The following is a 13,963-nucleotide window of genomic DNA, read 5'->3' as shown; positions in this document are numbered from 1 at the left end:
ATCGTGTCTGGTCCGGTGCTGTGTAAACATTGAGAATACGCGGATACGCTGTGCTGAGCTCTAGCTGGCGTCGTCATTGGACAACATCACTGTGACATCCACCTTCCTGATTCGCTGGCGTTGGTCATGTGACGCGACTGCTGAAAAACGGCGCGGACTTCCGCCTTGTATCACCTTTCATTAAAGAGTATAAAAGTATGAAAATACTGCAAATACTGATGCAAATACTGCCCATTGTGTAGTTATGATTGTCTTTAGGCTTGCCATCCTTCCACTTGCAAGTGGTAAGTGACGCGCATGCCCGATATGCACTGAGATCACACACAGCGGCTCAGTCCCGAATCACTGCTCGTGCACTTCACTCGCGCGCTCTGTGAGCTGCGCAGGGCCGGAGTGCGCACCCTCCAGAGGGCACTCGCTGTTCAGGGTGGAGTGATTTGGAGCGCAGGATGCCTGCGGAGCCGAGCGTATCCGTGTATTGGCGTTGCTGTGTGCACGCGAATCGTGTATTGGCGTTGCTGTGTGCATGCTAATCGTTTTAAAAACGTTAATCTGATGATCCGCTGATACGGTCTAATGTAAACCCCACCTGAGACAGGTGATGAGGAAATGAATGTCAGCTGAGAGTCAGAAGACGGGAGATAGAGGGTGCTGTGTATGCTGGTAGTTGTAGTCCGAGCTGTCCATGTTTGTAATCTGCTCGTCTCCAGCGGGTTTACTGACAATACATAGCTTCTGCTGTCTAAACAACACAATTACAGTGCGGAAAAACAAAGAGATTACGCAGCCTGATAATAATCATCATTAATTTTTTATTTCATCAGTTTGAATCGTCATAAATTTTTACTGCAATTTATTGTCACACAGTATGTTCTTACATGCGTAGTAACTCAGCGTAATGAAATAAAAAAAATTGCAGTTGTAAGATATTAGAAAAAGGTGCAGTAGCTTGAAAATAACTTGCAATTACAAGATTAATAAAAAGTCGTCGTTGAGTGATAAATATGTTTCTCATTTGGAGCTGAAACAAGCGTCCATCAAATATCATACCACCAATAAAGCAAATCAATCCACTGTGGTATGATGTTGATTCAAATGAAGTCCTGATAATAATTTGGCATAATAACGGCAGTAATATATTTAAAAGTTTTAATAAACAATACAAATGAAATGTTATAAAAGACTGTACATAGCACTGTGCTCTTTAATTATGCTTGTAATGTTAAAATAAGTAATTTCAGAATTTTGAGAAATGAGTTCTGGCAGGCAGAACAAACTGCTTGAAAACTGCTGTACCTGCTTGATTCAGCTTTTCAGACTCCTTAGAACAGCAAACTCTTTACCGCAGGCATGTTAAACCTCTGTTTCATTAACGGGCGTGTGTTAACACAGTACCATGTTACACAGCTCAGAATCATGGATAATTCCTTACTTTCCCTGATCACTCTTATAATATTAGCTGATAATTTTCCATTCTTCCTGATCCAGTTACTTCATAAAGAAGCCTAAGAAGTCACGTTTGAACAATTAATGAAGGACAGTGCCACATGGTTTATATTCAACACCTCGGGGCTCTATATGTGAAAAGGTGTCAGCACATCGCCCAGATTCCTGAGGTCTAAAGCAAACAGAAGCAGCATGTTTACACCTGGCTGGGCTTCCTCTAGGTGTGTGCAGTCTCTCTCAGTTAACTTTTACAGGAGAGGCCAGAAGTGGAGAACATGAATAAGCCAATGACGAGCAGCGAAAGAGCCCAAGGGATTAGTGGCAGCTTGTGTTGGTCAGAGGTCTGACCTTAAACTGCCTTAAAATATGAATGAAAGCAGCAAACTGGTGCAAATGTGTGTGAGCCTACTTTAATAAACATTTTATGTATACTGTTTTAGCTTGGAGGAGTGTATGAGGATGCACAGAGCTGTCGTTAAGATTTTTTTTTTTAAATTTTCTTGGATTGGATTTAATTCAATGAATGATAATTAAGTCCATGATAATGTCTTAGTCCGAGGTTTTTCGAAACAGTTCAAGAGACAAGACAGTTCAATTCAAGACAAGAAACCTGCAGTCATTCCCTGGCACTGTTTACTGTCACTACTGTTGTAATAATAATAATAATAATAATAATAATAATAAGTTCAACTGATATAGTGCCTTTCTAACACCCAAGGTCACTTTACAATTACAAAAAAAATAGTCCACCAAAAGAGGATCAGGATGTAATTCCAGTGGCGTAGCTCCCCACTGTCCCACCAAAAGCTGCACAAAGGTATGTCGCACACCGCCTGCACAGCCACCGTGATGCCACCAGGCAACATCACTCGGAACACCACACCAAGCACAAAAGCACCACTGCATAGAGCGCTGGACAACCCCAATGTTCAAAGAGCAATGAGCTCACTGCAGTCCATAGCAAGGAGCACAGGCATCACCCATGATGGACCAAGGCCTGAAGGAAGCCAACGCCCAAAACTGGGTCCGGAGCTATGCCACAACTGGCGGACAAAATATTCAAACAAAAAACATTCAAACCAAGAACAAAAATCAAACTATACAAACACAAAAAGAAAAACAAAGGGGGGGGGGAAGAAAAATAAAAAGCTCCGGTGAGAAGTAGCAGCCAAAATGCGCACGACGTACTCTCAACTGGAAATGTGTGTGTGATTTGCGGTGTGTGTTGTGGGAAATATTTTTTGCTACTATATTTTTATGTGGAAAAGACCTCCCATGGTGAGAACTCGAACTGGCTTCTCAGCTGGATGCTATGCTAGCTTGGGGCTAAACACTGATCTCTGTAGAATTGCACAATTTCGAGTATTTCAAGTGTAACTATTCATCTCTTTTGACGACTAGCACTCCATAAACCTATCAAACAGTAAGAATGGAAAGGCTCAGTGTGTCACTGTTACACAATCAGTGGATTGATGTACCAGTTACACTTGCATAATAATTAGGTATTCACTGGAGCTCAGGGTCTAAGATTTATCCGAATGATTAGCAGCAGTTTGGAGAAGAAGAATGAAGTCAGAGAGCACTGGCACTTACTTGGTAGTCAAAGCAATGTTTCATCTAATGGAGTGACTGGACTAACTCGCTTTCAATGTATTGCATCAGAACAGCTGCGCCTGTCTGCATGTTCTGTGTTTGACAGAGCAGTCTGAATAATATATTTAAACACAGCAGTATTGAAACAGCTTGAATTATTTTTAGGTGTCTATGTTTTGTAAAGATCACATCTGGATACAACTGTACACAGTATTAGAACAAAAAAATGTAGCATGCAGTGGCATACTTGTGTCACCAGGCCATGTTAACATGCACATGTATAATGTACAGAGGCAGACACCATACACTAGAAAGACTGAATTAACTGAGCATATTCTCAATGGGCCTCATTGAACAATTCAATATGTTCAATTCAAATGTTTTCTTTGGTCAGACCGAACTGAAAATTCCTGTAAGATTTCTTTGCACTCACATTCTGTATATATGACAGGCTTGTAGTCCTCGAGTCTGTCTCGTGCCCTAATTTTAAGGACTTGACTTGGACTTGAGCACTGATGACTCAGACTCGTGCATTAACTGCATTTGTACTCATAAATCGGAGACAAGGACTCGGATTTTTTCTTTATGCCATAATAATTTGGCATAAGATATTTATATCTACATTAATTTTTATACTAATTTTGGGCAAGAAAATGCACATTCACCTATTCATACGTCATGTTCAGGAACAAACTAACGTTAATGGCGCTAAAATGCCTGGAGAGAAGCCCCTAGGATTGTCCGCTTTGCTTATACAGACTTCTCGTGCAGTGGGAAAAAATGCACTGCTATGTGTTCCATATGTAGAAGAACTATCGAGGAGATGATGGAGACAACCTCGAACTTCAATCATCATTTGGTAAGACTCCACCCAGAGAAGTAAGTGACATGCTATGTTCATTGCTCTGTTGATAGCGGGGCTTGCTGAGTGATGAACTAGCTAGTGTTAACCCTCTCTCATGTTATTTGCCCTGTTGATAGTGGGCGGGGCTTGCTGAGCGATGAACAAGCTTTTTATCTGTAGCCTATTAACTAAAATGGGGCAATCAAGCAGTAATGTTAGTCCAACAGAGTAGCAGAGACGCTTTCACTTATACCCTGTCCACACTAGGGATTTTGTACCCATACAATACTACTTTCGTACCGCAACACCTGTCCACACTAGCAACTATACCGGTACTGTAGCGGTATAACTGTATCGGTATGAAACCCACAAATGTATGGGTTTCGTATCGGTACAGTATCGATACTGTAGCGCTTCACTGTAGTGTGGACAGATGAAGCGGTTCTGTATCGATACAAATATAATGCACATGTGCAAAGTCACACACCTCAATCGATGTCTTCGCTGAATAAAATAGTGAAGAACGGAGATTCGTTTTCTTTGTTTCTTTCTCAACTGCCTCGTGCGTTTTATACGATTCGACTGAATAAATGACCACCAGAAATACAGACTGTACATTGACAACAAAAAGCGCACACACGTTGTTTCATCCGCCATATATTCTCGGAAGGAAGTTACTCGGTAACCACGGAAACATTTTGCGCACGCGCATTTCAACTACCGTGAAAGAAAACCGCAAACATTTCTCGCTAGTGTGGACAGATGCACTAAACTGTACCGGTATACTTTGTATCGATACAGTTATACCACTATCGTACCGGTATATATGTGAACACGGCTATAAAGGCAGCAACAGCCACCATCAAATGGTGCTGTTGGATTCTTGTTCTCAGACTCGACTTGGATCAATCGTGGACTCAACTCAAAATTTTCTTTCATGACTTGGACTTGACTCGGACTTTGGGGACTCGAGACTGGACTCGGACTCGAAGTTTAGTGACTCGACTACAACACTGATATATGATGATAAATGCTATTCACTTGCCAATGCTCAATTATAACATGCACTAATGACACAGCTGATTTGCATTTGGTGACTCCCACAAAACTCCATAAAAAAGGCAAAAAACAAATCTCAGCCATTGCAGTGTGTCGGCTACCGCAGGCACAGACTGACTCTCCTTCCATTTATACAATGGCGTTTCTTATTGAATGGCGAGACATATTTAATTGAAGAGCTAGACCTATTTATCTTAATTTATGGTTTTTGTTTGGAGCTCCTCCTTTCATATTATGATGGCCAATAAAATGACACCAAATTTTCATTAAGTGTGTGTGTGTGTGTGTGTGTGTGTGTGTGCTGACAGGATGTGATGTATGTGTCAGGGTATCAAGTGTTGCCCATAACACATAACTCATGCTGCTTGTGGAGGGTTTTGTGTGTGTGTGTCTCAGATATAGAGTGAGTATTGATTCCTAAAGGTTGCACAATATATTGAAGCCTGCAATATGGTCAAGAGCCACTAATCATGTTTTATTGTGCATCCTGACCACTTTTTAACATCCGACACACAGATGTGTTTCTGTTGCTGTTCTAATAAATTGCAGTGTGCAGTTTGGTGAAACACATACTTCCAATCTTTTACTGTGTCACCTCCAGAGGTCAGCCATATGTTCTCAGGATATTGTAGGACATTTTGCAATTGTGTTATTGTGTTACATGACTGGATGTAATACTTTGGTCAGATTTCTGTTTGCTGCACTGATACTGCAGGCACTATCGATTGTTGGAGGTTATAGCTCTCTCTGATTTATCAACATGAAGCAGCTTTTGTGAAGCAAAAATAAATCAGTGTAGTTCATGCTAAGGATGCGAACCAAAGTATGTAAATCAAAACAATGAAATAGCTTAAAGGTGCCTCTTTCTACAGTGGTGCTTGAAAGTTTGTGAACCCTTCAGGATTTTCTATATTTCTGCATAAATATGACCTAAAACATCATCAGATTTTCACACAAGTCCTAAAAGTAGATAAAGAGAACCCAGTTAAACAAATGAGACAAAAATATTATACTTGGTCATTTATTTATTGAGGAAAATGATCCAATATTACATATCTGGGGCGGCACGGTGGTGTAGTGGTTAGCGCTGTCACCTCACAGCAAGAAGGTCCGGGTTTGAGCCCCGTGGCCGGCGAGGGCCTTTCTGTGCAGAGTTTGCATGTTCTCCCTGTGTCCACGTGGGTTTCCTCCGGGTGCTCCGGTTTCCCCCACAGTCCAAAGACATGCAGGTTAGGTTAACTGGTGACTCTAAATTGACCATAGGTGTGAATGTGAGTGTGAATGGTTGTCTGTGTCTATGTGTCAGCCCTGTGATGACCTGGCAACTTGTCCAGGGTGTCCCCCGCCTTTCGCCCGTAGTCAGCTGGGATAGGCTCCAGCTTGCCTGCGACCCTGTAGAACAGGACAAAGCGGCTAGAGATAATGAGATGAGATGAGATTACATATCTGTGAGTGGCAAAGTATGTGAACCTTTGCTTTCAGTATCTGGTGTGACCCACTTGTGCAGCAATAACTGCAACTAAACGTTTGCAGTAACTGTTGATCAGTCCTGCACACCAGCTTGGAGGAATTTTAGCCCATTCCTCCGTACAGAACAGCTTCAACTCTGGGATGTTGGTGGGTTTCCTCACATGAACTGCTCGCTTCAGGTCCTTCCACAACATTTCGATTGGATTAAGTTCAGGACTTTGACTTGGCCATTCCAAAACACTAACTTTATTCTTCTTTAACCATTCTTTGGTAGAACGACTTGTGTGCTTAGGGTCGTTGTCTTGCTGTATGAACCACCTTCTCTTGAGATTCAATTCATGGACAGATGTCCTGATATTTTCCTTTCGAATTTGCTGGTATAATTCAGAATTCATTGTTCCATCAATGATGGCAAGCCTTCCTGGCCCAGATGCAGCAAAACAGGCCCAAACCATGATACTACCACCACCATGTTTCATAGATGAGATAAGGTTCTTATGCTTGAATGCAGTGTTTTCCTTTCTCCAAACATAATGCTTCTCATTTAAACCAAAAAGTTCTATTTTGGTCTCATCCGTCCACAAAACATTTTTCCAATAACCTTCTGGCTTGTCCACGTGATCTTTAGCAAACTGCAGATGAGCAGCAATGTTCTTTTTGGAGAGCAGTGGCTTTCTCCTTGCAACCCTGCCATGCACAGCATTGTTGTTCAGTGTTCTCCTGATGGTGGACTCATGAACATTAATATTAGCCAATATGAGAGAAGCCTTCAGTTGCTTAGAAGTTACCCTGGGGTCCTTTGTGACCTTGCTGACTATTACACGCCTTGCTCTTGGAGTGATCTTTGTTGGTTGACCACTCCTGGGGAGGGTAACAATGGTCTTGAATTTCCTCCATTTGTACACAATCTGTCTGACTGTGGCTTGGTGGAGTCCAAACTCTTTAGAGATGGTTTTGTAACCTTTTCCAGCCTGATGAGCATCAACAACGCTTTTTCTGAGGTCCTCAGAAATCTCCTTTGTTCGTGCCATGATACACTTCCACAAACATGTGTTGTGAAGATCAGACTTTGATAGATCCCTGTTCTTTAAATAAAACAGGGTGCCCACTCACACCTAATTGTCATCCCATTGATTGAAAACACCTGACTCTAATTTCACCTTCAAATTAACTGCTAATCCTAGAGGTTTACATACTTTGCCACTCACAAATAAGGAATAATGAAACACTTCCGCAATGCTCCCCAGCCAGCAGCTCCAATCCTGGATCCAGCTTAATGAAGTCATCAGGAGGAACCATGGCAGCCAGTTTCGGCCCCTACTCCTCAACTGCCTTCTGCCATGGCGGGGTCCCTCCCTAAAGAGGCTTCAGAAGAGCTGGTGCTGACTGGCACATCATGAGCTAAACATATTACAGATAATACTAGCCTAGCCACACTTTGTCATCACGCTTCAGCCAGATGAAATACGAAGCTTTCTCTGCTGCCTGTTGCAATGCAGCTACCAACGTTCTCAATTCCCTAGTAGTAAATCCAAACCGACCACGCATTACCTTTACCAGTTCTCGGCTAACATAACCACGGCAACCAACAGCAAGGTGATAATACTCTGGATTCCAGCCAGCCTCTCTACAAGCATCAATCAGTTCCTCGTACCGCCTGTACTTCCGGTCTTCTGCATCTCCAAAATTCTCTTCCCACGGCACTGTTAATTCATACTTTGCCACTCACAGATGTGTAATATTGGATCATTTTCCTCAATAAATAAATGACCAAGTAGAATATTTTTGTCTCATTTGTTTAACTGGGTTCTCTTTATCTACTTTTAGGACTTGTGTGAAAATCTGATGATGTTTTCGGTCATATTTATACAGAAATATAGAAAATTCTAAAGGGTTCACAAACTTTCAAGCACCACTGTAAAGGAAATTTCTCACAGAAGCCAAACATGAAGTTAGATCAAGTGACATGGGGAGTGTTTGGACCCCTGCTGTACTTTTTCAGACCATTTCATGAAGAAAATATTACGTCAGGCCTTTCTTTTGTGAATCTAGTTTTTGAGAACAAACACACTGAATTTTATTGATTATTATATTATTAAGCAGTTGTGCTTGAAGGGAAGTTAGCTACAGTATTACTTTTGCTTCAGGGAAGTAAACTATAGTGTAGTTTATACACTGTGTGCTGATGAAGCACAAAGGAATAAAAGTTGAAGAAATGAGAAATAGATTTTCTATTATACTGTAACGCAGAAGCATTTTCACCAAAGGTGTGCAGATGATGAGATTTATATCATCATGTTCATGAACATAATTTGCGTTTCTTTGCATTAACCTGCATTTTTCATTAAGACACAAAACTTATATTTAACAGTCATTCCATGAAATCAAGTCGTACATGAGCTGATAGCCGACTGAGTTGGCTATAAGCCATCCATGATGAGATTGAGTGGTACAAGAGCTTTATTCTATCCACATTCAGTGGATTTTGAGAAACAGGACATTTTTATTTTTTGACAATTCGATAAATAAAAACTTTATACAAAACATCCAACAAAATAATTTCCACTTAGAATGTAAACAAACTGGTGAAACCATAGTAGTAATTTGCGAAAATTGCTATAATAATAATTCTTGAAAATTTCATCCTTGATTGGTTCAGCAACACGCTCTGCCATTTTGTTTTTCTCTACTCACCGTATATGAGCTGATATCCTAGTAGTAGAGTAGCCAATCAAAGCATGCGATTGCTGATATCCAGTGAATGTGGATGGAATAATAAGCAATATAATAAATGTAACTCTAAAAAATAGATTTGGCAAACTCATGCTGAAAAATATTTCATTAAGTAATATTTTGCATGAGGAGTTTCACGATGAATGTCAAACTTGATGTGATTACATCGAGTTCTGATTTTTAAAAGCCTGGACTGCACATGTTTCACAATTTACCACAGTTTTCTTTTGGAACAGAGTCAAAGTGAACATCTGGACAGCTGCTAAATTCAACTAATATCCAGTGCTAACCTCCATTTGTGATCCTTCAAGAAAGAAACTAATTCAACATGAACAGGACATGACAGACCACCATTATTTAAAAGATTTTAATTTTAATCACTTCCTTCAGAAGTTTACTCCCACCTCCCACAGTCTGACACATTTGGGTGACTCATGATGTATGAATGAGTCTAAGCAGAGATTAATTAAGTTTCCTGATTTGTTCTCCTGCTATACATAACAATAATTACAGGAAAACTAATGACTGAATGTTGGAACGAGATATGCTAGAGCTTTTAGCACATGCTGTGGCCAAAGTTTATCTGAAGAAGTAGAAATTCTGCCATGTGGATATCCGGGAGCAACATTCACTGACTCAGATACAGCTGTTCAGAAATGTTTCTCAGTTTATTGAAAGACACACATGAATATATATTCACACATAAGGGTGTGGTGAGATAAACATGACTGGTCAATTCAGAGCAAAGAAATAAATATGTTCTTCTTATGACTGGTTCAGACATGCCGGCAGATAAGTGATGTGCATAGAAACAGATACAGGAGGTCAGAGTGCTACCAAGTAAGGAGTTAACCTCGAGAGCAGAAGAATAGACAGTAACAGTTTTGTGTGCTTGCTGGAACATCCTGTGTGTTATGAAAAGCATAGTCAAGTCAACTCAAGTTTATTTGTATAGCGCTTTTAACAATAGACATTGTCGCAAAGCAGCTTTACAGAAATTTAAACACTTTAAACATGAGTTAATTTTATCCATAATCTATCCCCGATGAGCAAGCCTGTGGCGACGGTGGCAAGGAAAAACTCCCTCAGACGGCATGAGGAAGAAACCTCGAGAGGAACCAGACTCAAAAGGGAACCCATCCTCATCTGGATGATAACAGATAGCATGATTATAAATAACTTGCTTCTATAACAGTGTCCTATATAGTCACAAAGTATAACTGTGAAACCAGGAAATTCATTATAGTTTTAACATGAAGTCTGTTTTATTGACGTTATAAACTGTTCATTAATGAAAACTTGAGTACGAAACTGTTCATGACGCTGCAGTCCTAAAGTTAGCAAGTCAACTGAAGTCCTCAGCCATAAAAGCATTACTGTAAGTGTCCAGCGCGTCTTCCAAGTGCGACTTTCAACTGTCCATATGGGGCCGTCCTCTACAGGAGCGATGTGATGAGACTTCAGCCAGACATAGGGCATCAGGATGGATCAGGCAGGTCTGATGAAACTGGTGCGCCCCAAATATTAATCTTATCAGTAGCTTATAATTATATATACATAGACACTGGATGTTTTACATTAAGCTGATACCAGTGGTGGGAAATAACGAAGTACAAATATAAATTTGTTTGGAAGTAACAAAGTACAAATACTTTGTTACTATACTTAAGTAGAGTTTTCAGGTATATGTACTTGAGTATTTATTTTTCTCTTTTACTCTCTGCACTGTAACACAAATGTATGTACTTTGTTGTCCTTACATTTTTAATCATGCTCATTACTTGAGTTTTAATGCATTTGAGGGGAATTGTTGATTTTTTTTTTTTAATTTCCATCATTGCACACCTTCCCAACATCAAATGCATAGACAATAACACATAGAAAAGACAACACTGACTAAACCAGCCCAATCTGGCAACACTGACTGTAAATCAGAATAAGATCAAATTCAGCAAACTGAGGCAAACGGGTTTTCTTTGAACTTAAAATTTTTTTGTGTGTAAAAATAGTAATTTTTCAATTTAAATAGCTAATGCTTTAGGTGGATATAATGTGTGCCCTTCAAACTGTTCAAATAAATGATCAGAAAGCATGTAAGGAGTCTAGTAAGGTATGTGTTGCTATAAGTTACTGTTATATACAGTTGGGTTGTCAGTTAACAAGCTGTACATATCTAGCAGCGAGTCAGTCGACTTCACAGGCAAGTGGAGTATTTATTTGTCACAAAGTACTTGGCAATTAAAATATTTGCAGTGGAGAAATTGTTCTATCCACGTACACTGGATATGAGCAATCGTGCACTCTGATTGGCTACTCTACTACTAGGCTATCAGCTCATATACCGTGAGTAGAGAAAAACAAAATAGCGGAGTGTGTTGCTGAACCAACTGAGGACGAAATAAAAAGTCTACTCGAAAACAAAGCCCCCCAAAAATACAAAAAAAGCAACAAAATATGGAATAAAAGTATTTGATGGGAAGAATGTATCTTTTTATTTTTCAAGAATTATTATTATAGCATTTTTCACAAATTGGTACCATCATTTTACCTGTTTGTTTACATTCTTCATCTTTAAGCATTAAAATATGTTGATTTTTTTTTTTTTAGACTGGTTCAAAAGTTCAAAGAAGTTTGAAAATTACATAATTGAAATGTCCAAGGAAGAATTAAATAAATGTATAAGGCTATTCAATACCTTGGCACGACAGTAAGACGGCACTTTCTGCAAATAAACGACACTAAAGTCAATTCGTGCAGCCATTGATAGGTTTGTAAGAAGTCCGTCTCAGTGGAAATGATTTTGTCGGATGTTTTGTATAAAGTTTTTATTTATCGAATTTGCAGGAAAAAAATGCTGTTTCTCAAAATCCAGTGAATGTAGGTAGAATAAAACAGTTATTCCACTCAATCTCATTGTACATGGCTGATAGCCAACTTTGTTATGCACCTTGTCAGCTATCAGCTCATGTGCGATTCGATTTTGTGGAATAATTGTTAATTATTTAAGAATTAATTTCAGAAAGTGTGGGTTGGCTTCCTTCTCCACACCCATGCCAACCCCCAAGTATATTATATTATATTATATTATATTATATTATATTATATTATATTATATTATATTATATTATATTATATTTAAATACTATTGGCTGACTTTTTTTCATGGTCTATCAGATATATTCCATTCAGCTAGTGTGATCTTGAACAAGTCAAAGACAAGTTCAATATCATGCTAGCCGAACGGAATATATCTGATAGACCATGAAAAAAAGCCAGCCAATAATATTATTATTATACATACACAATCTTCATATCAGCATTCTTGAAGGCCAACGCTAGCTTACCCGTGACTCGGTGCTGTTAGCGTGGCAGTCCAGTTAGTTTCCACCCGGTGTAGCAGTAGCTTTAGCAAAGGCCAACACGAGCTTACCCGCGACTCAGTTCTGTTAGCGCGGCAGTCCAGTTACCTTCTAGCTGGTGTAGTGTTAGCGCAGGCCAATGCTAGTGCAGGCCAATGCTAATGCAGTCAACCCAAATATTATTATTATTATTTTCTCTGTGTAATTTACTTATTTACTTTTAAAATCAACATCAACAACTACACACAACAGCGTGACCTGGCAGCCAAAATTCTCTCAAAATCTTCCACTTTTAAAGAAGCAAACCTCGCAGCCATGTTTGTGTACAAACTGTCAGTCACTTGCTAGCATGGAAATTTTACATCTCCGATGTGCCTCTTTTCCAGTTTTTCGATGTCCATTGGTATGTTTTTCTCTTGTAAATGTGCATGAAGAATATATAATGAAGTTTTGGTAGCCTTTCAGGTGTTCAGCGTGTCTTTAGTTTCAGTTTTCAGTTTATTTATTTAGTGCTTAATTATAGCATAGCTAATCCTAGCAGTAGCACTAGATTAGCCTCGTCTTCTCTCCTTCCTGGCCAACGAAGAAATGATTGTGTGCATGCGCAGCAGAAAAGTTTTGTCATTGGATATTCACATGTGCTCTGACATGTGATGTCGTGTTGTCTTAACAACGTGCAATATTATATCAATATTACACACTCATTCTCCATTGGGAAGAGTGGAGTAATACATGGAGGATAAGTGATATGACAAGAATATTGCTATCTGAGGTTCAGTTAGCTTTGCACAGAAACAGCCAATAGAAGTGTCCTTAAAAGGGTTATGTTTTCATTTTGACTTTGAGTACATTTCAGAGCCTGTACTTTTGTACTTGAATAAAAAAGTTGAAGGAGTACTTCTACTTTTACCAAAATATTTTTGACACAAGTTTCTGTACTTCCAGCACCATTCAAAAGTTTGTACACCCCTACTCATTCATAGGTTTCTGTATATTCTGATTATTTTCTACATTGTAGAACAATACTGCACATCAAAACTATGAAATAACAGATGGAACATGTATGGAATTATGTAATAAATAAAATAGTGTGAAAAAACAAGATATGTTTCATACTTTAGATTCTTCAAAGTACCCAGTGTTTACCTTGATGAAACTTTGTACACTATTGGCATTATCTTAACCAGCTTCATGAGGTAGTCACCTGGAATGCTTTTCAATTAATAGGTGTGCCTCATCAAAAGTTAATTCGTGCAATTTCTTGCCTTCTTAAAGATAATCAAACAATAAATAGTAAATAATAAAAATACAGTAAATAGCCCTATTCCACAACTGTAGTAATCCATATTATGTCAAGAAACACTCAACTAAGTAAAGAGAAACAACATCCATCATTACTTTAAGATACATAGTGTCTTTTAATGAATAAAAATCAAGAAAAATCACTGAATTAGTAATA

The 13,963-nt window shown here is 39.1% G+C and overlaps 1 protein-coding gene across 2 annotated transcripts in view; it reads left to right on the top strand.

Annotated features, from left to right (window-relative positions):
- srgap3 (SLIT-ROBO Rho GTPase activating protein 3) overlaps positions 1-13,963 on the top strand; it is a 302,285-nt gene that overhangs the window by 169,041 nt on the left and 119,281 nt on the right. The gene's annotated exons all lie outside the window — the stretch shown is intronic.

This window comes from Neoarius graeffei, chromosome 4 (genome assembly GCF_027579695.1).
Source record: "Neoarius graeffei isolate fNeoGra1 chromosome 4, fNeoGra1.pri, whole genome shotgun sequence".
In the NCBI taxonomy this organism is placed as follows: domain Eukaryota; kingdom Metazoa; phylum Chordata; class Actinopteri; order Siluriformes; family Ariidae; genus Neoarius; species Neoarius graeffei.
The sequence above is the reverse complement of the archived record's forward strand: the minus strand, read 5'-3'. Positions and strand labels throughout refer to the sequence as shown.